The sequence below is a fragment of the Mustela putorius genome, unplaced genomic scaffold (assembly GCF_011764305.1).
Source record: "Mustela putorius furo isolate JIRA1106 unplaced genomic scaffold, ASM1176430v1.1 tig00000281_pilon_pilon_pilon, whole genome shotgun sequence".
Taxonomy (NCBI): domain Eukaryota; kingdom Metazoa; phylum Chordata; class Mammalia; order Carnivora; family Mustelidae; genus Mustela; species Mustela putorius.
Window position 1 is genome coordinate 2,390,402 of NW_025421343.1, and position 27,012 is coordinate 2,417,413.

The 27,012-nt window shown below is 43.4% G+C and overlaps 1 protein-coding gene across 4 annotated transcripts in view; it reads right to left on the reverse strand.

Annotated features, from left to right (window-relative positions):
• The window catches only part of EXOC6B (exocyst complex component 6B), a 651,357-nt gene that overhangs the window by 16,664 nt on the left and 607,681 nt on the right, over positions 1–27,012 (reverse strand). The gene's annotated exons all lie outside the window — the stretch shown is intronic.

Consider the following 27,012-nt stretch of genomic DNA (forward strand, 5'->3'; position numbering starts at 1 on the left):
CTCTTTCCTCCTTTATTCTTTCTCCGACAGTGAGAAACCTGGCTCTCATTATCTAGAATATATTTTACTTATTTGTTCAATCCTAGCACAAATTTTGGAATTGCTAATCCATGCTCCTGTGAGAAGCAAATTTACTAACTATAGTGTACTATTTTTTTTTTCTTTTTGCCTTTAGGCTTATAATTTCCACTCAAAATACTGGTTTTTAAATTGCTTGGGTTAGTTCTTTTCTTCCTTATTCCTTTCAGTGTGGTTATATTATTCTTTCATAATTCAGTTAGACTTATTTTTCACTGCTTGTGTTCCATTTTGGATTCCTCCCACATTCCGGTTGACTTTTATTATTTATTTATTTGGGGGAATGAGTCAGAGCCATATAAAATTGTATGCAGAAAAATCGCTCCCTCCTCATCCCAACTAACCTGTTCTAGTTTCTCCACTTCTTTATAGATCTTTCCTAGCCACCCATTGCATGTACCCAGTTTCGCTTCTGGTTTATCCTTTTATTACTTTTGTATAAGTGAGAATGTACATGGGCATTTTCTTATATCCTTTTCTTTCTCACTTGAAGGATAAGATACCATAGATACTCTTCTGTGCTTTGCTTTTTTCACATAATTATGTGTCCTAGAACTCTCTTCCTAAATGCTAATTTCTTATTAATGATCATATTCTTGATGTATTCATATAAATGCTATTTTTGTAAACCCAGGTAAGTCATTTTTTAAGGAACAGGCCAGACATTATGTTTGGGGGCATTTCATTATTAAACTGGTGGCACAGGAGAGTTTTCAGTACTCACCGAGTAGGACAGACTGATAAATAATGTGGCTTCTTCAATCAAAAGCACTCAACCAATCACTAATGATGCTTTGACTGCAAACAGAGTTATCTGTCCATGTTATTTATCAGAAGAGGACAACTCAAGTAGTGTAGTAGTTGATGTGACACTTTATAAGCAACATAGGTTAACAAAAACTGGAAATTATATTACTGATTATTATACAAAAATATGTCCAAGTGGGAAAGGATAGGACAAGGAAAGACATTTGAATCATGTTATACCAAGCAGCTACTATAATGGACTCTCTCTCTTTCTCTCTCTTTTTGTCTCCTGTATGACTTCTAATCTATTTAACTTTTATTTATTTATTTTTAAAAAGATTTTATTTATGTATTTGTCAGAAAGAGAGCGCGCGCGAGAGAGAGCGAGAGTGAGCACAAAGCAGGGAGAACAGCAGGCAGACGGAGAAGCACACTCTTGGCAAAGTAGGGAGCCTGATGCGGACTTGATCCTGGGACCCTGGAATCATGACCCAAGCTGAAGGCAGACGCCTAACTGACTGAGTCATCCGGGCGTCCCTCAATATGACTTTTAATTAGAGCTTTGGCAGTTCTGAAGTTGTCTCTACTATATTTCTTAGTTATTTCAGAACACTCCCAAGGTTTCATAGGATTCAAATAAAAATTGTGATTTCTTGGGGGATGTGGTGGGGAGGACCAAGACCTGGAAAGGAGAGGCAAGTTGCTGGAAATCATGGGATAAACATGAGGTAGAGATGGCTTAATAGCTTACACTCCCCAAGATGCCACAGCTGTTTATTTTTAAAAATCCTCATTGGTCCAGGGATGCCTGGGTGGCTCAGTCGGTTGAGCGTTCAACTATGGATTTTGGCTCAGATCATGATTTCAGGGTCGTGAGCTCAGTCTCCATGCTGGGTATGGAGCCTGCTGAAGATTCTCTCTTTTCCCTCCCCCTTTCCCCATGCACGTGTGAGCACACATGCAGGCTCTCTCTCTAAAAAAAAAAAAAAGAAGAAGAAGAAGAAAATGTCCTCCCTGATCCAGGCTCTGGGTTGGGTTCTTGGCTGGCGCTAAGTCAAACTTCTAAACAGACTTTCTTTTTTGCAGGGTAACTGAGAAATACTAGAAAAATTCAAATGACTCAAAGTAAAAACTAGTCCAAGGCCACAGGGTGAGTTAACTGGATAGAGCATAGATAGCATCATTATAGCAGAACAAATGCCAACTTCCAGAAAAGGTTTTTGGAATGAGATTTTAGGATAAAGGAGAGACTTGTTGATCTTTGTTAGTGCGTACCAACATACATGCTTCTCTAGCAGAAAGTGTACAAGTATTTCACATGGATGAGTTATGCATGGGTAAAGGAATAGAAGGAAATCTTCAAGTAAGAATTATAGATTAATATTTAAGCAAACAATTCTGAGGGTGTCCCTGTGATCGCGCAGGCAGAAAGGACTGCCTGAAGAACTCAGAAAGTAGAGACAAAGAGACTGGAGAAGAGTGCCCTGCCTGTTCCCGCTACTGGACTAGTGCTTGTCACCCACACCAATTCACATCGTGCCTACTCTTGGGGAAGAGAGCTTACATATTTTTTGCCTTACTTTCTAATTTTGTGATCTGAGCCTCATCCCATGTAGATGGGGAGCTCGCCAAGGATGTGGATCACGTTTTCTCCTTCTGACTGCTCCACGGTGTGGACGAGCATAGGGCTAGATTCCTAGCAGAGACACGTTACATGGAATTCAAATAGGGGAACTAACATTTTGTAGGTATGATATTGGCTAGATGGTGTGACAGGCTTGTAATGTGTGTTTTGCACAGGAAACTTTCCAATGGACCAAACCCAAGGCCCTCTTGACCAGCACTAGAAGGGTGGCTGAATGAGGAAGAAGGAAACATCAAACATGAGAGATAATTCCTGTCACACGTGAGTGGGAACCTAGCCCTGGATATGTGGTTCCGAGGTTCCAGAGGAGAACCCCCAGGACTACCAATGGGAACTCAGCAGCTGTTTGGCTTCAAAGTGACATGTGGGTTGGCTCCTAGTGGGCAGTGTGGGGCCTACCCCACATTAGGGAGAGCCTCCTCTTTCTAGAATGTCTGCAAAGATTCCACGGGAGTAAAGGATCGTAGGAGCTAAGGTACACACAGACAGACACAGTTACAAAGACACACTGACGACGGAGGCCGCACCTCTTTCCCCTGGGGGTGCTTTTCTTTACATGTTTTCTCTTGAACAGGCACACTGAGTCTTGTAGAGAATTGTGCTCTCAAAGCAGGTGTGTCCGTGAAGTAAACTTGCTGTACAAAACCCTGAATTTGTACTTTATATATATCCCAGAAGAATTTCTCAGGTTAAAGAGGAAAGACAACAAAACAAGTCCATGAGACATTTAACATATAATCTCACTGACAAAATTCTCAATACACTACCTCTTCAGAACATGGCCGCTATATCAGAGTAAACTTACTCAAGAGAATAGGAACATACAGAACACTAAGCCAGGCAGTTTCTTTTGTCTGTTCCCTGCCTTGGACAGGATGAAACCAATTGCAACATTATAAAGTACTTTTCATAATCACTGATTCACAGGTGCCTTTTAGGAGGCAGGTTAACACAGCAAAAAAGAGCCTCAGGCTGGGGGTTCCCTGACTGACGATGTGACCCCAGATAGGCCACTCAATCTGGTTTCTCCTTCTGGTGATGGAATCAGAACAGCTCCTATCAACAGCTGAAGGCAGATCAAGAGAGAGGAGCATGGAATTGATTACTGGTCCCTTTGTGTTCACTGCCCAAGATCTCCCTCAACTCCCTGGCCCTGACTGAAATCTGGGCAAATGGAGGAAAGAGAAAGAGGGAATGATTTTAACAAACATAAACTGAGTACCAACAATGTATCAGGCACTCTTTTGAAAGGGTAATCAGATATCTCCAGGCTGACAAGTAACAGATACAGAATGATGGGAGCCTCTAAGAGGTACGCTAACAGAGAGGACAAAAAGTTCAGGAGAAGGGCATCTAAGCCGGAGCCAGGTAGGTGGGGACTGCCTTAGAAGTAAGCAGGACAAATGAGCAAGTGATAAATGGCGTCATATGCTTAGCTAAGGAGACTGAATTTTAGCCTCGAGCCTTCTCTCCTTGTTTTCATCAAAGCTGCTATCTGCTCTCTTCTAGATCATGGGATGGAAAACTACAGTCACCACTTGTTTATGTAAATAAACTTTTATTGGAACACAGCCATGCTCATTGGTTAACATACTATCTAGGACTGTATAGTGCCTTAATAGCTCAGTTAAGTAGTTGTGACAGCCAAAGGCTTGAAAACCCTAAAATATTCTCTATCCAGTCCTTTACAGACAAAGTTCGCCTTCGGATCCAGGCCAGGGAGGGCAGTGTGCTCTGAAATTTTCCCAGATGAGACACGTCTAATATCTCCTAAATTAAAGAAAAGACAGAAAGAAACTGGCTTCATGGAAATCCTTCCGATTGTAATGAGGGGGCAAAAAAACTTTATTATCTTAACATCTGGCATCAGAATTCTTTTAAGGCAGAAAAATGGGTTTGTGTCTCGCTTTGTAAGGAGAGGGAAGGAATTTGTTCTGCTGGCTCTCGAGAGGCAGGGAGCTGATCTGAAGAGAGGCGACTTCACCAACACGTTTAAAAAGGGCCAAGAGGGAAGTTCCTACTGGTATTATGGCCCCAAATGATTTTGAAGAGCTGGGATGTCTGATTAGTGCCTGTTCTAAAGCTGTTTGCTGTGTAGTACGGGATATAAATCTCTCTTAGCAAGCCATGTCCTCAATCCTAATCTTTGGTCAAATCAACTCTGTTCTCAATTGCTTGGGTGGATGGGTTATATATTTATTTCTTGGGGGAACTCAGAGAGGCTGAGTTTCACACTGCAATCTGCACAAGTGCGCCATGGAAATGGGAGCCCAGGAAAGAAGACTGGAGGTTTCTAGCGATTCACAGAAATCTGAAGAAGGCTGCAGGATTTTCCATAGGCCAAGGAACTGGAATGGGGAGAGGCACCGAGTTTCTCTGGATCTCTACAGGCTAAAGGGACCCGGCTTATACCTGAGTTTTACCACACTGGCCACTCAAGAGGCTTCTTGGGCCTTCCAGAAAGATCTGACCTCCTGCTCTTTTTTTTTTTTTTTTGCCCCCTGGTTGAGTGAGGGGAGGAGAAGGGGCCAGTAGTGGCCATGAGGTCCCCTGCTCTTCCACCAGCCCAGCTGCCAGGCACGGGGCGGGGGGAGGGGGAGGCCTCATTAAGCTCTTTATCAGAGACCCACTGCACATCAGCAGCTTCCCCTGAAAGGGAACGTCACTCTGAGAAATATTTATATGCCTCATAAATGTGGGTTTATAGGTTTGCTATCTAAACTCTTCACCTCTGAGACTACCTTGGTGAAGAGAAAAAGAAAGCCAGGGAGGCTTAAGGCTTTCCCATTGTCATCAGCTCATGCCTGGGGGGAGACTCCCAAATAAAAATGCCAACACCAAGCATCCCTTTGTCAGAGACTGTCCTGTAAGGTCATTTCTCATGGATGACAGCATCTGTCCTGCTGCAGGGGCAGAAGGAAAACCTATTATCAGGCTTGATCACAACCATACTGTACATCCATGTTCCAGGAGAGGACGGGAAGCCTTCGCCACGGGCTGACAGACTTGCCCCTGGTCGGGGTGGGGAAGGCAGGAGGGTGTGGGCTTTGGATGGAGCTGCTGCCCCAGATGTCGTGGGAGAAGGAGCCACGAGCCGTGGGCCGGTGCTCTCTCTCCTTCAACGTACTGTGATTTGTTCGAGGTTCTTAGGTAAGTGGATTAGGACCCACACGGTTGAGTTTTTATGTCAACACCCTCCCTCTCTGGCCCAAATGAGTAAGTGGTTTAAAGCCGCACCCCCTGCAAGGGTATTCTGGACTGAAGGTTTAACATTAACAGGGTGAATATAAGCAAACACCAAGGAAATGGCAGGGCTCACCAGTCTCTGTCCTGTGCAAGCTCTTTCTCATCCACATTCTAAAGTAAACACGGTGATGAGCTAATCAGGTTTGATAAAGCAGCCCTCCAAATTTGAAATTATTAAAGAGGCTATTTAACATAGGATCTGCATCCCCTATTGTAAATAATGAACTTGACTCAGCCTAAGTACATATTGTGCCTTGAAATATTAATGACAGGAATGAGTGTGTACACTCACATGGGCTTACGCACAAGCCAACTTCCGAAGGTAATGACGGGGAGGGGCGCGGCAGGTGTGGGAATCTCCTTTTGTAGATATTCAGCATCTAATTGTAATAAATTGTTCACAAATTGTTATATACACAAATATAAGGGGTGAGTCCTTAAGACTTTTTGCCAGGAGTGGCAGCCAATCAAAAAAGTTTGGAGACACTGGTTAGGTCACCTGCAGGAAACACTCTCTATCCAACATCCATAATGACAGTGGTCTGGGCTTTCTTCTATAAACGGATAAATTAAGAAATTTTAGTTGTAAAAAATTACTTCTTGCCTTATATGAGTCATTACAAATTACAGCCCAGGAACTTTATGGTAGGAATAAAAAATACATCTAACATTATAGGGCAGTAAAGCTGGGAATGTCCTGATACCCTGGGCAAGTTTAGAATACACTAGAATCTCAATGGTCTGGGAAACATGCTTGGGTCTGGACCAAAGGCTTGGCCTAGAGAGCCAACTTCTGAAGACCCTTAGTGCAATTGGATATGTATTTGGTTAAAACCTATTTTGTCCTGGGTTTGAGGGACAGGAGATGGAATAAAATTGCTACTCAGAGTCCACTGCCAAATTGTAGACCAAGCAAAGAAGCATGAGAAAAGTGATTCTCAACTACCAAGGGGTCCTTTCTGTTTGTTTTCCCTCTAGAAACTCCAAATTTCAGAAGAGTTCTTCTGCCTTTCAAAGACTATGTTAAGTAAACACTAGTTCCTACTAAGGTCACAGTCCTGGTCCTCTTGGGGTTGTTATATTTGTTATTTCCCTTGTCTATAAATTTCTTTCTTCCCATTCAATTCTATTTTCCTAGTTATAGTAATATACCATTTTAATGAGCCACCTCAAGACCATTTTGGAAATAGATGGGATTAAATAAATTTGATAAAAATTGCTAGTGAGGATGGTTCTGGCCCTTGAGAGCCAAATGAAGGGCCCAGAGAGTGAGTACAGTATGTGCTCAGAGCAAGGGAAGATGGGCACAGTTTAAACAGAGAAGAGATAATTCCAAACAAGAGATTAATGGATACCATGGTGCAGAAACGGGAGTAGATGAGACTTGTTTAAAGGCAGAAGAAACTAGACATTTCTTGAATACCTACTATGTGACAGATACTGGGCTGGGCATCTTACCTATTTCATTGAATCCCCAGGAAAATCAACAGCCTGGATGGGTAGGTATCTCATTTTACAGATGAAGAAATGAAGGCCCCCAAAGGTTAAAACAAGGGGTCGAAAGGAACATTATTCAGAAAGTGATAGAGTCAGGACTCGGAGGGAGGGCAGTGTGATTCCCCAGACGGGGCCCTTCTCTTCATTCTCTTTTGGGCCTCTCTGCATGGCCCACTGGTGTACAACCTGGCTGAATGGAAGTGTCCCATAAAGGAGTAGCAATGGGAAGACTGAAGAGGTAGTAGACTATCGACAGTGTAAGGATTTAAGAAAATTTTTTTCTATTCCAAGGAGAGTGATAATATTTCATTAGCAATCTATTTGTTGGATCAGTAGCCTCGAGGAGAATGTTTTCAGGCAGGAAGATGTGAGGTGAAGAGGACCTGGGCTAGGACAGCAGCAGCAGGACAGCAGAGAGAAGGTTGGCCTCTGTATCAGATCCGAAGGGAGGATGGGAGACTGATGGACTGTTGCAAGGAGGCAGGGAAGACTCAACCATGAGCGAGAGGCAGTTTTCAAAATCCATTTTCCCGGGGGACCAGGCATACAAGCAGACGAATCAGGCAGGTGGCCCCATGACTATTCTCATTTCCAACAAAAGCAGCTGAATCAATATGGCTCCGGGTTCTCGGCACCTATCTTTTGCTTCAACTCTGCAGGAGGTGGAAAGATATGTCTTGCCTTTTGCATTGTGTTGGCTCACCATGAATTTTGTAGACAGAGAGGAAGGGTGGCCGGAGGCCCACAGCAGGTCCGATGTGACCAGAATCAGTTATGGCTCACGAAACAGTGAAACCTTAGAATTACCTAACTCCACCGCAAATATCCTCCCTCTTCTATCAGAATCTCCTTCTAAAATTGTCCTCATGTCAGAAACTGTCACAATATTACTTCTCAGAATTCTCATTCTAGGGAGGAACAATTTTTCCTGGAATTCAGCCTGGCATTTCATAAAAACAGTCTGGACACCCAACTTTTTCAGTTTGTTCTATGTTATCTCTTGGTTGGTAACACACCTTTCTCGATCCTGCTTTCCTTTGCTAGCTTTAAATGTATTCCTTTGCCTTGTGAGGGGTTTTCAGATTCTAAAGTAGAAGATAGAAGGACAGCATTAGAGCCTGGATGTGTCACCAGCAGTCAGTCCTACTGCCAAGCGCGACTCCTCTCAAGATAACTTTTACCGACTACCAATGGCCATCAGTGTCTCTTCCCGCTCTAAGATTCGCAATCTGGAGAATTCCATATTAGGACGTATTTATGGGACAGAGAGAGTCGTTCTCATCACTTAGCAGGAATGAGGCTGCTAAAGTGGCAGACTGGGAGGAATTGTGGAGAAAAGCACCACTCCTTCACCTCACAGAGGAGGAAATTGAGGTCCAGAAAGATTCATGATAATGTGCAGAAGCCACCATGAATGGGGCTGGGGTTAGAACAGAAGTATGTGACTTGTAGCCTACTCTTCTTTCTACTACGAGCAGCAATTTAATCAGCTGGTGGAGAACCAGAATTCCTGAGACCAGAATACAAGTCAGATGCACAGAGAGGTGGAGAAGGAAAGGGAGATTTTTTTTTATTAAAAAAAAGTAAGAAAAGAATATAAAATCTATTTTACCCCTAGTGAACAGATGTTAATGATTTGTCTACTTTACTTTCAATCCTCCTTTGTTTTAAAGGACTGAAACATTGTAAGCGAAGGTGAAATCCTCCTTCCCTTCCTCTGTCCCTTTTGCCTGTCTGATTTTGTTATGTATCCCCTACAGGATTTTTATGCTTTTGATAGAGAAACAATATTTGGTAAGGTTTTGTGCTTTAGTTTACATACACGATATTGTAGGCAATGTTCACAATTTGCCTTTTTTCACTCAATATTATGTTTTCAAGATCTCTCCATGTTGATCCGTGGAAACCTAGTTTTGGTTCTACCTGCCAAATGGCATCCTCCATGCTGGAAATAGACTTAAATATGCTACGATGTACGTTATCGACTCAGTGATGGGAATTTGTATGATTGTGTGTCTGGCTGACCGGAGAGTCTCCCAAGGGGAGCACTTGCCTATACCCAGGAAGTGGCAGATGCTAGGCAAGCATGCTGAGATCTTTAAACCACCGGCCGTATCTGCAGTGACATACAAAAGGCCACATAGTGGGCCCACTTCAGACATACCCCAGCATTCAATACCACAGCAAGCAGCACAGAGAGAACTCATATGACCGGTCTAGGCCAAGACTCTCAATGAAATAATTAAAAGGAAATCTCTCTCTTCTTGGGAAAGAGCATGCAGAAGAATAAAGAAAGAGGAACAGTAAACCTGAGGTCATGAAGCCCACTATGACCAGAATTAAGATAAACACAAAATATTTCCTGTCTCAATAGTGAGCACAGAAAGTTATATCCCCATTTTGGAGTCTCCGGGAATGGGGCACGAAGTCCCTGCAGGATTGTCAAGGGGATCTGAGGTTGACCGGGGGCGGCAGAGAAGGACCAGCTCTGCTTCTACAGCTCCTGTCCTCTAGTTCCCAGAATGGGAAGAGACTCTCCGAAATCTTCCAAAAAGCACCCAAGTGCCCATTAGTTAGTGTGCAAATTGGGTGGAAGGAGACATGAGGAGGAGAAAGAATCCTTCTTGGGGGGAGTTAGGTATCATTCCTGGGAGTCCCGGGATGGAGAGCTTACTTCTCCCACTCTGCACAGACAAGCTTGGTCTTCCAATTCCTTGTCTGGCCAGAGCAACAAGGCCTTTCGTCTGCGATTGCCTGGGAGCCTTTAGCCAACGCGAGGTCCTTATTTGCATCTCCCCTGGGTCAGAGTCAGGCTTGTCCCGGCGCTCTTGAATCAGTATAGGTTTCTGACTCATTTTCTCAATCAGTTACGTGCCTTTGTTAAGAACCTGCTCCAATTTATTACATAAGGGTACGAAGAAAGATAAAGTCAGTGAAAGCACTTGGAAATTTCGCAGTGTTATTATACTTACTAGCACTATTATCACAGGGAGTATTATCATTCAAAGAGATTTTTTAAAAAGCAACTAAACATTACCCTTCGTGAACTTTAAAGCAATCAAACTTATCGGCCTTTTTGCTTCAATGTTGTCAACTAGAGCCCCTGGCGCTCATCCAAGCTACAACTCCCCTGTCCTGACCCCAGAGCCACCGTATCCATACTCTATGAGAGCCGGGGCAGGGGACAGCCTCCAGTTTAGCATTTGTCCCTGTGGCTCGCTCCTGGGAGCAGAGTTCCTGCGGGGACCTTAAAGGAGGGCCAGATTATAAACTGTGGTTTTTTTTAGAGGGGACCACCCACAGTTTACATGCCACGATCAAGCTGGGGGAAAAACAATTTACCCTTTCACCTGAGATCTCTCCCAAGTCTACCAAAAAAATCCCCCCAAAGGAGATACCATGGGGTCCTGGCAAATCACCACCATCTGGTTATCCAGTCCCATTCCTCGCCTGAGAGCATGCTCTGTGGCAGCTAAAGAGATCCACACTTGCCCCTGTCCCCTCTATGGATGTCAAGGGCAGACACTCTACAACGCTGGGCTTGCGGAAGAGCTGGGGAATCCTCCAGGCACAAAGACAAGTGTGGGGCAGGGCCGAGTCATCCCCCAGTCGTTCTGCGTTCTGCCTGGGAGCTGTGTTCAGCTCAGGGTTTCCGCAGGCTTATCTTCTTCCTGGGCCACCGGGCAAGACACCAACCTCTCTCCAAGGTGGACAGAATAACAGCTTACCCTGGGAAAGTGCTCAGCACAGTGCCTGGCATGTAGTAAGTGCTCAGTAACTGCTAGTGATGAGGAAGAGAACGTCGAGGATGACGGAGATGAAGGAAGATGAGGAGGACTAGGGGGAAGAGAAAAGGACAGGCCCAGCAACCTATTCCGGCCTTCACAACTCCACCCGCGCTGCTCTCTGATTTGGAATATCTGACCCTTTCTCTTTGTTCAATCCAGATCCCTCCCTTTCTAAAGAGATCCTTAAGAAGAAGCCTTTTTTTTTTTTTAAGTGTTCAATGATTCATTAGTTGCGTATAACACCCAGTGCTCATCCCTCCCGTGTCCTCCTTAAAAAAAAAAAAAAGAAGAAGTATAAGCGGCAGCCTTCTTCAATCGCACCAGGCATGGTCTCTCACTGGGTAGTATCACAGCCCTTCTTAAACTCCTAATCATTCTACTGGTCTTGCCTCCTCGGGGAGATCCTAAGGGCAGGATCTAGCTTTTCTCTGCCTTCACCTGGCACAGGTCTTGTCCTATGTTAACTATGAAATGCTCAGGGCTGAGCAGAGTCATGGAAGCTCCTATTTCCTGGGCACAGAGTGGTACCAAGCAAAGCACAAAGGGAATTCCACTGTCTTCCTGGCTGCTCCATATGCCTGGACTGTCTCTACCGCCCCACACGGCTAACATGGCCCTGTGTGGGGTGAAGAGGGGAAAAGCCCACCTTCTCTAAATACTCCTCAAATGAGTAAGGGATTCTAGAAGCTGGTTTGAGAGGTCACACTTGCCACAGCTAGTTCCCTAAGAAATCATTCCCGCTCTGGCTGCTGGAGTACTAATTACATCCTACATTTCCGAGAGGGCTGCCGAGGTACAGTGGAGGCATGTTCCCAGAGCATGCCTGCACCGGTCCAGAGGCTCGGGACTGCCAATAAATTGGGTTATAGCAAATCAGAGTTGCTCGAAATCATCAAGTGGCCACTGCTCTGTAACCTGTGGATGCCCAGGCTGTGGGACCCCCTCCTGTTCATACTAAGTGATTCTGGAAGCTTCTGGAATTCTCTGGCCCAGAAGCATCTCTGCAAATGGGATGTCCCACCAAAGCACAGCTGGATAATTGAGGGCAACTTGGGACAGGCTTCTGTCCCCGAACAGTCTTCAGCTTTGTCTGGATACCAGTGAAGTCCCTCTCCTTCACCCCCTTACCTCGTAGGCCAGATCAAAGGGGCTCGCACGTCTCAGCTTGGAAGCACCTTACAGGCTTGTCCAGGTTTACTTTCTCGAGTGTTTAGACTGTGTGGTGGAGCAGAAAACATAAATGTGTGCTGACTGATGGCTGTGAGACAGCGTCTCAGGAGGCCTGGGTCCTGGGGCCCTGAATGCATCAGAGCAAGCACGTTTGCCTGAGGTCTTCCTTCAGGCCTCCCCTGGGGTCCCTGCAGCTCTTGGGGGCACCCGGGCTGCCTCCACGAGGCGCCAGTCTTTGCCTTTCTGGGGGTGTTTCTTCATGCTCTCCAAAAGGCAGAGAATGGGTGGAAAGGCTCAGCCACAGGATATTGGACTGTTTACAGTTGGCCAGGCCAAGATTAGCGTGAGCACAACATATGCCAAGTTCATTGGAAGTTACATTTTCCCTTTGTTTACACATTAAAGGGGAGAAGACCAGAAGGAAAAAAAAAAAAAAAAGTAGGTGACCTCCTGTTAACCTCACTCGTCTGCGAGAGGCTGCTGCCCTCACCTCTGAATGAACTTTCAGATTATCTCAGACAAGATTCACCTTGCGCTGAACTTGTACGCCTGCTCTGAAGCCCCCAGTCACGTAGCTGTGATTAAACATTACAGAGTGGCCATAAATTTACAGAAGTATTATTGTGGCTTGCTTTCCTCTTTCTTCTTTGGGAGAGGAAGAGAGCAATGGGTTTAGGGTGGGGGGAGCTCAAAAAGGGGAAACTCGTCGTCAAACAAACAGTTCCTTTTCACAGCTCGGAACAAAAGAGAACACATTGCATAGGTGTCCCAGAAAGAAGGGCAAAGAAATTTGGCCCTGGGAGAGAAATTAAAGCTCCAGAAGACTTCTAAAGCCCCAAACTCAACAAAACGGCCGAGGTGTCCCCAGTCCCATTGCCAGGCAATCTCAACGTCTGCAGGTGAAGCAACGAATGTGTTCTGCCCTCGCTCCTGCCTCTTCTTGAAGGGTATCCCTGCCTGGGAGAGAGAGGCACCCTCCCCGGGGTTGGCCCCAGGGTGTGGGGCAGGCTGACGGGGCGGCCCATGGGGGAAAGACGGCTGCGGGAAAGCCTGCTTCATTTTGTTCTTTGAGCAGCTATGAGAGATGAGGACGGCCTAACATCTGGGATATTTAAATGGAGACTGGACAAAGACTAGACCGTATTCGAAGGAAACACCCTGTAGCTGTGCCCAGGAGACTGACCAGATGACTTCAGAACATTTCTTTCTATGATTCACTGTTTTATGCTGAAAGTAGGGGGGAAATGGATGTTCCACTGAAGTAACGTTTGCTGAAACCTTCTAAGATCCCAAAGCCAAGATATGCCTGCACAAGGCCTGTGCCGCCCCTTAAACAATGAGACCTCTATAACCAGAAAAGGCCATGGAGTGCTCTATTTGATCCAAAAGAATTGTAAAAAGTGGTCAGGAAGCCCAGACTGAGGTGATAGGCTCTGGCCAGCAGAGTCACCTTTGGAAAGGAATCGTTCGGTCTCTGGTTACCCCACGGCAGGGACAGGGGCGCTAAAGAGGCTCATTGTTTCTCCAGTTGGCAAGGCCTTGTCCAGAAAAGCAGCAAAGCACGGGGTCCCTCCAATGAGGAAAGCAGCCGAGGGCTTAGCTCGGCTTCTGCTCTCATGAATCGGAATCAGCCAGGAGTCAGACAACAGCCTTTGAGACTGCTCAGGCGTTCCCTCTGACATGCAGAACCGAGCTGGGAAGAGAAAAGGCCACGGAGCCAGGATGGCACTGGGGATAGTTAAGTCTGGCAAAGGAGTTCTGAAGGCGGCCTCTGGTCCCAGGGCCCACCTGCATTCAAAGCTCTGCTCAGGACTTAGCGAAGGGAGAGAACAGGTGCTTGCTCTCCATGCTAGTTCTGTGTGTGGCGGCAAGGCCAGGAGCTGGGATAGGGTGGTTAGGGGAAAGCTGAGAGCAAACAGGAGCTGTACTGAAGCCAGCAGTCCGCAGGCAGGCAAACCACCACGTCGTCACCCAGGTAGCACCGAGGGCAATGACACAGAGACTCCACCGGGCAGCTAGGAACCAGGAAGGCAGGCGCAATAGGAAGAAAGGCAAATCTGTGCCAAGAGTTAGAAAATGTGAGATTAGACTATTGGGTGGAAATATAGGGGGGGTGGTAGAGAGAGGAGCACAATAAGTTACATCCGTTGAGAGCTGAAAGCCAGCCAGATACAAAAGTCAACGCTTTGCTGGCACCCTCTCATTTAATTTGAATCCAGGCCTACCTGACTCAGTGATCTTGAAACGTGAGAGCAGAATCGTTAAACCACAAAATTAAGGAAATCTACAAAAGTTCATGTGAGCAAGATTGAATGGAACGTCCTCCTCCTTTTCCCACCATCCTTCAAGGTTTGCGTAAGCCCTCCCCCCCTCTAGGAAACCATGAATACTGCTATCAGCCTCTGAGATTTCCCCCTTCCCCTGTCTCCGAACTCTGTTTGTGCTCACTGTTTACGGGGCACAGGAAGCTCTATGTCACATGTTTTTCTATTCTTCCAACTGTTTGTCCCTCACAGCTGAATAGCTGATTATGTCAGTAAGCCAGATGTTGATATAGAGAGAAACCCAAGTGTTTTATGTTTGTACATCCCAGAATAGAAAGTCAATTCTCTGAGATCTGAGATTCGCAATGCTTAATATATTGAACGGCACACAGTGGGACCTCAGTACCTTCGTGACCAAGCCCCCCAGAAGCCAACGAAAGCTCTCTATGTACAAAGCAAGGAAACATTTTCTAAGGAGGAAAGCTGTTCCTTAGTGGAATGTGCAGGAGTAAAGGGTGTAAGGAATATGTATGTTAAGTGAGAGTAGATGAACTCGACTTCTTTTGTGCATATTTTTCCCTCAAAATGATGGAGCTTTATTGTGTATTTTCTGTATAAAAACTAAATACTCTTTTTCAAAAAAAATCAGGAAAAACTTCCTTAACTCAAAAAAAGCATAATGGGCCAATTATCACCCATAATCTCATCTCCCAGTAATACTAATTGGCAAGGATTTGGAATCGAACCTTCAAGACTTTTTTTCTCACCAAAAATAGAGCACATTAGACATACTTTCAAAAACTGATTTTTCTCCACTAACAGCACAGACATCTTTTACATGTAAACATCTATATAGATAAATGTCATCATTTAAAAAGACTCAACAGCATCTATTGCCATATGAAATGAACATACCCCTCACTGGTAGGTATTTTGGTTCCCTCCATCCCCAATACTTCCCCATATCACCCAATGCCTTGATGAAATATTTGAATATGAGTATACATCTCTGTGCATTTCTTCACTGTCTCCTTAGGAAGTAACACAAGTTACAATATAGTACCATGGTTCAAAGTGTTGACCCTGGATCTGGACATATTAAGTTAAATTCTTAGCTCTTCCACTTACTAACTTTGTGACCCTGGGCAAAGTATCTAACGTCTTTATCATCCAGTTTCATCATCTACTTAATGGGGATGATAACAGTACATAGGGTTGCTGTGTGGACTGAAAGACTTGATTCATGCACAGCCCTTAGAACAGTGCCTTTCACACGGTGAATGTACGACAAATGTTAACCACAACGATGCTGATGATGACTGAGGAGAAAATCCTGGAGGCAGAATTCCAGGTCACAGCTTTTGCCACTCACTGATAAATCGCACTCCAGAATGGAGTATCAATTTATTCTCCCCTTAGCAGGTATCAGAATGTTTTTGAATGGAAATGCCTAAACACAGCAGAGATGAGTATTTTCCAGAAACACGAGTGGGGCTATCTCATGGAATAAAAATCTTTACATTTATTATCTTGATGGTTTCTACTCTACCATGAAATTCCATGCTTCTCTGCACTCTTTCTAATCTCATAAACATAATGCAAATCAGGAGAACATGTTGAAAATACCTGGAACCCTTTGGAAGGAGAGTGATAGCTTATGTTTAGATGGTCCTTTGTAATTCACAAAATGTTTTCAGCTATATTCTCATTTTGTGGAACAAATATCACCTAACTTATTGGCTGTGAGTTCTACTTTTCAACTGGAACAATCTAAATGAGGGAAGATTGGTTTACAAAGTAACCAAAGGGATGCCCTTCCCACCTTAATCTTTTTCTAGATCCCTAAGACCCCACCCCTGCACCTCAGAATGAAAATGGGCCCAGGGTGCCTGTACCCTTCACCCCACCACCCCCAGATGGAAAGCTCTTATCTTCCACTGTCACTCTCCAAGCATTCAGATGCTTTTCTCTTGGATTTTAACCTTGCAACCATAGCTCTTTCTCTTTCCTCCGTGGTAACTTTTGTATCGAATGACCACTAAGAGTTAAAGATACAATCTTGTTACCTGAAGTAGCTTGAACAATTTCAGTCTGCTCAGTTGTTTCTCCCTTCATCAATGGGGAACAATGACTAGAAATTGACAAGTAAATGCCCCCTGAGCTCTTTCTATCCTACTGTTCCCCTCTCCCCACAAAAACTTCATTCTTAATTTTTCAGGCTCCTAAAGAAGCAAAGTTCAGCCTGGTATCTTCAGAACCGCCCTAGATTCTCCATTTCAGCGCCCTGCCCTCCCCAGAAGAAGAGTACTGTACTTTGTTGGAAGTTCTATGTGTTTTAGCCAAAGACCCTCAGCAGAGACATGCTCGTGGCAGAAAAGAACAAGTGACTTGTCTAAAAACTGGGCTCTAGTTCCATGTCTGATCCCTGCAGTGTTGGCTGACGTAAAGGCTTATGTTTACATTGGAGAAGGAACGCCATAACTTGTACCTTGAATGTTAAAATCAAGAATCTGCTTAAAAGGGGCACCTGGATGGCTCAGTGGGTTAAGCTTCTGCCTTCGGCTCAGGTCATGATCCCAGAATACTGGGATCAAGCTCTGCATTGGCTCCCTGCTTGTCGGGGAGCCTGCTTCTCCCTCTCCTTCTCCCTCTGCTTCTCATTCCCATTGGTTGTGCTCTCTCTCTCTCACTCTCCCTCTCTTACTCTCTGTCAAATAAATAAAATCTAATAAAAAATAAAGAGAGAAAATACAACTGTGGGCATTAAAATATTCTCTTACATAATTACCCATGGTAGCGCCGCTGGTGTAGTGGTATCATGCAAGATTCCCATAATTACCCATGGCCATAATCAGGGCAGTCCCTCTGTCTTAAAATACATGGTGTTTAATTTTGGTCTTCAGTGATGACATTTTTATATTGTTGCTCTTTACATTCAATTGTGATATGACTAATGAAGATGCTAGGCACAGATTACCCAGGCACACATTAAAAAAGAAAAAAAGAAAAAAAAACTACTGCAAATTGTAAGGCTTTCCTTTGCTGGGTATCTGCAGCTGCCATCTCCAGGGTGTGCTGTTCTTTTGGGTCCTAAGTCTTTGCTTGTTATCAGCCTCTTCCTTAATTCTCTTTGGTTGGTCTGCAGATATTATCAACCACCTTTTGCTGAGTATTTTCTCTCATTTGCCATCGTACAAAATGCTATAAGGACTACAAAGAAAAGAGCAGATGCTACCTCTCTCCTCAAGGAGTCTTTAAGTTAGTTGGGGGTCCAGGCCAACATATTTAAGTTAATAAATATGCCATCTTTTTTTTTTCTTTTGGATGGCATATTACCTTTCCATTAATGCTAAATAAAGTGAGCATATCAAAGTGCAGTAAGGTATGGGTGACCACAGAAGGTTTAAAAGAAAGAGCGGTAGAGAATGATAATATTTTGTACATACTGTATGCCCATTTCCTAGAACAGCGGCTGACATGTAGAAGACACCCAATAAATATTTATAGAACAAAGTCTCTCCTCTCATGACCTGCCGTCTATTTTAAAGCTAAGGGACCAGGTGTTTTCCAGGACACGTACCTTCCCCAAAGGGCCCCTGAGTCATTACAATTTCCATCAAGTTGTGCAGTTTTCTGGCAGTCATCCCAGAGGGCGCGATGCCTCGTCTCCCAAGTTCATGTGTGCTGCTTCTCTGGGGACAGTGCCCCCGGAGCTTGGTCTGTACTTCTAATGAGACTGGGGGGGTTTGGTGGGTGGTGGGGAGCAGCAAGGTGGTGATACAGGTCTGCAGTGGTGAGGCTGCTTCCTCAGCAAAGCACTCACCCCCACTCCCAGTGGCCACCCCATGGCCCGGAAAAGGCATTCAGCCACGCCATCTTGGATCTTAGGGCTGGGTTACACGAGAGCCACACTTGTTTACAAAGGCATCTCCACAGTGTGCTCTCACTTAGCACTTCTTTGAGGGTGCTGATGAGGAAAGAGAACCTGAGGCTGAGTCAAATGGTAGAAGGCAAACACACCACCTCGCCCTCTCCAGGCGGTGAAGCTTCCTCCTGGGAGAGCCATCCAGGAAAGGGTTAGCGTTGTTCTGTTCCTCCCTCCACCTGAAACGCCTTCAGTCCTTGCCAGTGGCTGGGCACCTGCAACCTTGAAGACTCAGGCCCCCGTGGGCCAGTTTGCTTGCCCCACTGGCGGAGATTCAGTTACAGATGTGCTGACAGGGGATGCTGGAAAAAGTCCTATTTCTGAACTCCATTTCCCCACCTATAAAATGAAGTTTGGGAGCTAATTGATTTCTCAGGGCCCTTTTCTAGCTCAAAACTTCATCTTTAAATGGGCCATGTTCTCTAGGGAGAGACTGAGGTGGACAAAGGAGCCTGCCCCTTCACCTGGAGCCTGAACAATCAGGGAAAGGCCCGCCTTCAGAGGGGTCTGGTGCAAGGATAGGACTAAGGCTGGCGCCATTCCTTCCATGCAAGTGTTCACGTTCTCAACTCCTCATTAATGAAAATCTACAATGAATGTTTACCATGTGCCCCAAAGAGTGCAAAGCCATAACAGAAACACAAGCTTTGTCCCTGCGAGGAGTGAAACAGCCTACCTCACCCACCAGAGGCCAGGTTATAGAGATTTTAAGGAGGCACCATGAATGCTGAGGTTACTAGAAGGTGATAGGCAGACTTATGAATGATTTCTCATCACACAACTCCTCACTTCTCACTGTAAATTGAGTACATAGTCAAGTAGCATAATCTGGGATTACTGCAAAACCAATGTGATATTGGATAAATGTATGTTTTGTTTTGTTAACCCCAGAGGCTGTGTGAGGAACTGAGAAGATATATATAGGCTGGGTTTTACCCATTCCTTTGATTTGGCTTTCTCCACCACCCAGTGTTACCTCATGCTGCTTTTAGTACTTTAAGTTTTATCCCAGTGATTCTCAATGGTGGACTTTTCCCAAACCACAGAGCCCTTCACTGCCCTAATGAGCCTCTACACTGATAGGAGTGTGTGAAATCCCTTAGGTGTGTTGAGGTGGAAAAAAAAAAAAAAAAAAAAAAAAAAAGAGGCTCTATTGCTTTGGGATATGCTAAGGGCATTTCTCCCTTTGGCTCAAGAATGCTCTGTCAAAAGGAGTGCTGTCTCAAAGGTGACTGTCTGGCCCAGGCTGGTGCCTCTCTTTGTAGAAAGGTGACGTCTTTGCCCTCGGGGGACCTCAAGCATGTCTAGAGGTAAGGAGCAAAAACAGTGTTTCCAAGGGTGTCATGGTGCTTATCAGTCACCAACCCAGCTTTTTGTCTCTGTCTGATTCAGCTCCCAGTCCTCTCTGTAGTTCCAGTTTCTTGGGGGCAGGGCAAGCTGTTTTATGGCTTGCTGTAGAGATTTGCTTTAATTACTAACATATCACAGAGATAAACCCAAGTTTCCACCACACACAGGAATAGAACAGCCCTAGAAAATAATTGCCCTATAAAAGAGGACTTGGAGTGTCTGGAACTGAGAAGGAATAAAAAAAGAGTAATAAAAAAAAATTAAATGTCAGTATCAAGCATATTAGTGGAACTGAAAATCCCTGTGAGAATAATAAAACATCTTCAACTTAATAATAATAAAGATGCATTTGACTTAATAATGGGGGAGATGAACCAAGAATTTGCATCTTGTTTCCTTCCAGGTTTTTCTTCACAAATTCTATTTTACTTAAGAGAAGTGAAGTTCAAGCCAACTGGATAATCAGCCTTTCAGGGATGTATGGAGGGTAGGGACTCCCATAGCCTCTATACCCACTATGAAGTGAGCTAAAAAGCATGAATGATAATTGCAGTTCACAGCGCTCAAGTTAACTATAAAACAGCTCCTACCAGAGCAGAATTTGAGCCCTGGAAGGGTAGTCTGAAGTGGTGTAGTAGATTGTGTTTCAAAAGATGGCTGCGACAATCTCTCCATCAAGAGGTAGAGTCTGTTTCCCCTCCTTTTAAATCTGGGTTAGCCCCAGGCCTTGTTTTTATCAAAAGAAGATGATGAGTGGTGGTATGCACCTTCTCACGCTGGGCCCTAAGAGATCATAGCATCTGCTTCACTACCGGGAATACTCATTCTTGGAATGCAGCTGCCATGTAAAGAAGCCCGAAGTCAGCCAAGTCAAGAGGCAGAGATGGGCCCCAGCCTCCTTGCCAACCCTGCTAAAGGACCACACATGTGAGCGAAGCCATCCTGGTCCTCCAACCCCAGCTGTCATCCGAGAGCAGCCTCATGAAACATGCCAGCTGATACCGTGTAAAGCAGATGGACGATGTGTCCGACTGAGCCCTGGCCAATGCCTGACCCCTAGAGTTGTGAACAAATGAAATGGTTCTTGATTAAAGGCATTAAATTTGGGAGTAGCTCATTAATGCAGCAAAAGATAATCAAAAATGTTGAAAACCTCCATTTTAGGAACAGGTTAGTCACTTATTTTGAGAACTTGGGCAAAGACAATTTGCGAACTCAAACCCACCTTTCTGGTTTTTAACAATCCACTGAACATGGGGAAAGAGGAGGAATTAATTCCCTTAGAGTCTCCATAGTGAGTCTTATTAGCACTTCCAGATGGGACTTCCTAATAGGAAGCTTTCAAGAGGAAATTGGTGTTTCTCTGTAAGCTCTTGAAATAGAAACTCTTCATTCTCTTTGGGGCTTCACTGATGCTCTTCTGCCCACTACCCGTAGAGCCCCTTCCTGCTGTGGAAAACTAAAGTCATTTCTGTTCATATAATCACTTGATATTACAGGGAATTATTGCTGGTGTCTGGGGTACAAGTATGTTCTAGAGTCTTCTCCCTGGTGAGGGTTACCACACAACACACTCCTCCCTGGTGAGTGTTACCAAAAGGGTAACCCAAGCCCCTTTTCAGTGTCTGATTCTGGCTATGATTCCCCAGCCATTCAACACTGCCTCTACGAAATCATCTCTTCTATTTCCTTCTGGCTAGCCATACTTTATGCTCTTGGGTGATCTGCAGTTAGAATGCATCAGGTATGTGGAGAGGTGGCTGCTTACTGGCTTCTTCCTTTTAGACCACATCATTGCCACTGATGGGAGGTTCCCATCTACCATAAAAGGATTAATTTGATTTAATGAACAGAAGCACAGGCTAAGGGCTTAGGAGTAGCTTTCCCAAAGGTTTAGTTGATGCTATGTTTTTGTATGTGAAAATTTTGCTTTGGGGTTGTGAACTCTTTAAAACAAACAGTTGAGGTCATTGTTAATGGGAGACAGGATGACTCGCATAGCTTCTGTCAAGACTGCTTTTAGGGAGGAAATGCAGCAAACAGGGTTGGGCCTTTTCACAATGATCCATCTTTCAAAAGCATGAGTGAATGCCCCATCTCATTAATCATAAGACTCTGGCTTACACTGCAAATGGGGAGCAAGAGCTACTCATGAGGCCATCATATCTTTCCTCTTGCTTAGTAGTGAGAGAGGGCCAAATAATCTCATCTTCTTCCTACTTGCTATTAAAGAACGCCTCTCTGGGCAGGCTGTGCACAGAAAAAAGAGGTGGACATTCAAATTATTAGGTCCTATTGTTCTATGTCTCTCTTCTGAGGTAAGACATTAGGGAGGAAAAATCTTATTTCATTCCGGGATTGCCCTGGGCTAGGTACAAGTTCTATCACGTCTCTTCAATTTACCATCCGACTGTCACCTGGTAACCAAGAAGGCCAAAGCAGATGCATCTTCTATCTCACATGATCTCACCAACATGTCTCACTCTCCTACCTAACACAATGCTTATTTTACCTAACCTTAACTTTCAAGAAAGAAACCAATACCCTTCACAAAAATGACCAAGGAAATCGAAGCAAAATAAAAACTCTGCAAGAAGGAACAGCTCTTGAATTTACCAGACAGCTGAGGTTGCAAAACCAACTAGCCTGAAACTCAAAGGAAGACAAGTACTTTCAAGCAGACATGAAACATGAGTGCTTGCTTACCTGGGGCGGATGCTGGGTACCAGGCAAGCAGTCAGCTAGAACTGTTAACAAGTTGCTAGTGTGGACTAGCATGAGTGTGGACTAGCGTGAGAGTATAGAATTTTGGGGAGCAATACACAAGAGGAGTATGCACACAAAAGGAGACTTTCTCACAAACCTCATTGTTCAAGAGATTGGGAGCAGAACAAGAGACAAGAGAAGGCTTCCTTCATGGGGGAGGCCTGGGGAGATGTACAGTTGCCACTTTAGGAAAGGAACAAAACCCTGTCCCAGATGTTTCTACTCGTTCTCCACTACAAAACAAAGCCTTAAGCTGCTTAGGAAAACAAAATGAAACAAAAACAACCCACAACCCTGTATCTACAGGGGAGAACCAGAAAAAGGACTGGGTCCAGATCATTAAAGGTCCCTTACTGCTGAGGGATAGACAGGATCACTGAGAACAGAAAATGTGAATACCTCCACTCCTCATCACCAAGCTAGCAAGCAACAAATAACCAATGTCAGCAGTAAACTGCTGGCGGAGAGATACTCTGAGATGAAGCACAAAGTGAAGACCTAAAACAAGGAAGATCACTCTTATTATACTCTTCAACATTGTAGTGAAGGTTTCAGGTAATGCGGTAAGGCCAGAAAAAAGGGCTCACAGAATAAAAATAGAAATAGCACTATTTACATATGATAAAATTGTCTAGATAGAAAGTCCCTCCAAAATCTACAAAAAAAGCCATTAGTACTAATAAGTAAGTTTAGTTTAGTAAGATCACAGGATACAAGACCACTGTGTGAAAATTAAAAAAAAAAAAAAAACCCACTCTATTCTAATGCTATATACTAGCAATACAAAATTAGAAATTGAAGACGGTTAAAAAAAAATCGCCATCTATAACAATACCAAAAACCATACTTAGGTGCCAGATTTGTATGCTGAAAACTACAAAATGATGAAAGAAATCAAAGACAACCTAAACAAATGGAAAGATATACTATGTTCATGGATTGGGGAACTCAAAGTTGGTAAGATGTCAAATTTTCCCAAACTGATCTACAAATTAAACACAATCCCAATTAAAGTACCAGCAGACTATTTTCAGTAGGAATTGACAATCTGATTCTAGAGTTTATATAGAAAAGCAAGGAAACTTGAAAAGCCAAAAAATTTTGAAAAAGAAGAGCAAAGCTGGAGGATTCACACTACTTATTTACAAAACTTACTTCAAAAGTAGTCATGACAAAGTAGTATTAGTAAAATTATAGACCTACAGATCAATGGACCAGGAAAAGAGTCCAGAAATAGATGTAACACACATGTATGATCATTTTTTTGACAAAGGTGAGAAGGAAATTCAACAAAGAAAAGAGAGCTTTACCAACAAATGGTGCTGGAAGAATTGAATAGCCTTTATATTAGTATCCTGTGACTACTGTAACAAAGTAACACAAACTCCCTGGCTTAAAACGATAGAAACTGATTCCTTCTCAATCCTGCAAATGAGAAGTGCAAAATCAAGGTGTTAGCAGGACTGCATTCCCTCTGAAGGCTCTAGGGGAAAAGCTCTTCCTTGCCTCTTCCAGCTTCTCATGGCTGCAAGTATTCACTGGCTGTGGGCACATCATTCCAGTCTCTGCTGCTGTAGTCACATTGTCTCCTCCTCTTCTGCGTGTTTCAAAAATCCCTCTGCTTCTCTCTTATAAGCAAACATGGGATTGCACTTAGGGCCCATCTGAATAATACAGAATAAGTGCCTCCTTTCAAGATTCGTAATCATGGGGCACCTGGGTGGCTCAATGGGTTAAGGCCTCTGCCTTTGGCTCGGGTCATGAGCCCATGGTCCTGGGATTGAGCCCCGCATTGGACTCTCTGCTCAGCAGGGAGCCTGCTTCCCTTCTCCTCTCTCTGCCTGCCTCTCTCCCTACCTGTGATCTCTGTCCATCAAATAAATAAATAAAATCTTTAAAAAAAAAAAAGATTTGTAATCATGTTTTTCACCTCATAAGGTAATATGTATAGGTTCTATAGATTCGGGCATGGACATACCTTTTTGGGGGCCACAACTCAGCCCACTACAGCCACATACAAAAAAATATACATTATCTCATATATAAAAGTTAACTCAAAATGTATCATACACCTAAATGTAAAATCTAAAACTTGAAGAAAACATGGAAGAAAACTTTTGTGATCTTCTCTTAGGCAAAGATTTTTTAGCTATATCACAAGATGCGCAATACATAAAATTCTAAAAAATTTATAAAATCAGACCTCATTGAAATTAAGAACCTCTGCTCTTTAAAAGAGGATGGCAAAACAGCATGGACTAGGAGGAAATATTTTCAAACCACATACATAATAAAGAACTTGTATCCGGGATATAAAACGAACTTTCAAAATTCAGCAATAAGAAAAAGAGTCCCACTTGAAAAATGGGAAGAAGACATCAGTCATTTGGGAAACACAGATTAAAGCTGCAATAAGATCACTATGCACCTATCGGAATTGTTCAAATTTAAAACAAAGTTATACGCCCAGTTTGGAAAACACTTTGTGGAAATGTGGAAAACACATTTGAAAAATTTGGGAATTTTTCATTAAGGCTCAACGCACAGCTCAGCAAGTCCACTTGTAGGTATTTATAAAGGTTAAATGAAAACTTATATTCACAGCAAAACCTGTACATGAATGCTTACAGGGGCAGAATTCATAACTGCAAAAAAACTGGGAACAACCCAGATGTCCTTTAACTGGTGATGAGTGGATAAACAAACAGTGGTCCACCCATACAAGAGAATACTACCCACCAATAAAAAGGCACGAGTTACAGATCATGCTACAATGTGGGTGACTCTCAAATGCAAAGAGAAAGAGAGCAAACTGCAAAAGCTCCATATTGATTGGGGAGGGTATGTGATATGGTGAGTGCTGTGAAGCGTATAAACCTGGCCATTCACAGATCTGTACCCCGGGGGCTAATAATACATTATATCTTTATAAAAAAAAGTAAAAAAAAAAAAAGCTCCATATTGTAGGATTCCATTTATATCACATTCTGGGAAAGGCACTATGTGGGAACAAAACTCAGATAAGTGACTTTCAGAGGCTGAGCATGAAGAGAGAGTTTGATGCAAAAAGGATGAAGGAATTCTTTAGCATGATGGAACTTTCTACATCTTGGTGATGATGATGGTTGCATGACTGCATGTACCTGTTAGAGCTGTACAACACAAAGTAAATTCTGATGTAGGTAAATATGGAAATTATATCTCAGTAATAAACTACCACCAACAATATACCAACAATGACGATAAAAGCGGTGCCAATTTATGTCCCAAGTAGCAGTAGACGTCAAAGCCAGTCTCTGTACCTGTTCCGGTAATGCACATATATATATATCTTTTTTAAAATGTACTACCTTGATAGAAATATTATCTTATTATTGCTTTTATTTTCACATTCTTGGTTATGGAAGAATCCATATACTTATTGTCTTTTTGTGGTATTTTGTGGGTTTCCTGTTCACACCTCTTGTCTACTTTTCTGTGGGCTTTATCTTATTGATTATTGACTAATGGGAGGTCTATCTATATCCTGGATATTAATCTTTGGTCAATTATAGATATTGAGCATATTTTCTGTGACTCTGCCACTTGTATTTTAACTCCGTTTAATAAATTCTTACCAAATATCAATAAACTTTCTATTTATTCTTTTACATTTTCCTAGCAGACAATTATTTATAATCACTAACAATTTTTTTCTTTTCTTTATCTCTTATATCTGCTTGTCTTATTCAATAGCCAGAATATACAGTACCATAATACTGATGACAGTGAGCATTCTCACACTTTTTTAAAGATTTATTTGAGAGAGGAACAGAGCCCACGCGTGCACACATGGCAGTGGCCAGGCGAGGGGAGGGTGGACGGAGGGAGAGAGAATCCTCCACTCCTTGCTGAGTGTGGAGCCCAATGTGGGACCTACCTTGGGGCTTGATCCCAGGACCCTGAGATCATAACCTGAGCTGAAGTCAAAATTGGGACGCTTAACTGACCGAACTACTCAGGCACACTGGCAGTGAACATTCTTGTTTAATTTTCTTACTTTAGTGATTTTTTTTTTTTCTATTCTCATCTGCTGGTAATGTTAGATAGCCTGGTATTTCGCAGATAAACCTTATTTGGTCAAAACAGATTATTCTTTTAATACGCTGTTGAATTCATTCACCAGTATTTTGTTTGAGATTTAAAAATCTATGTCCTAATTCAAAATGATGTATAGTTTGGTTTTTTGTACTTTCGGAAATGCAACTTCCAGAATTAGGCTAATTTTATAAAGTGAACTAAGAAAATGTTCTGTTTTTTTCTTAAGTTCTGATAGAATGTGAAGAGATTGTACAGGAACAAATTAAATAGAATTATTCACTACAAACAACCCTCATCAGAGCATTGTTCAGTCCTCAGTCCTCTTCATTTATTTTAAATTAGTCCCTCTCTTTCAGTACATATTTTTGTTCCTAATGACAGTAATATGTTTAGCTGCTTACCTATAAAATACATAAGATGGGTTCAGAGTGTAACACCAATATTATCAGACTATAA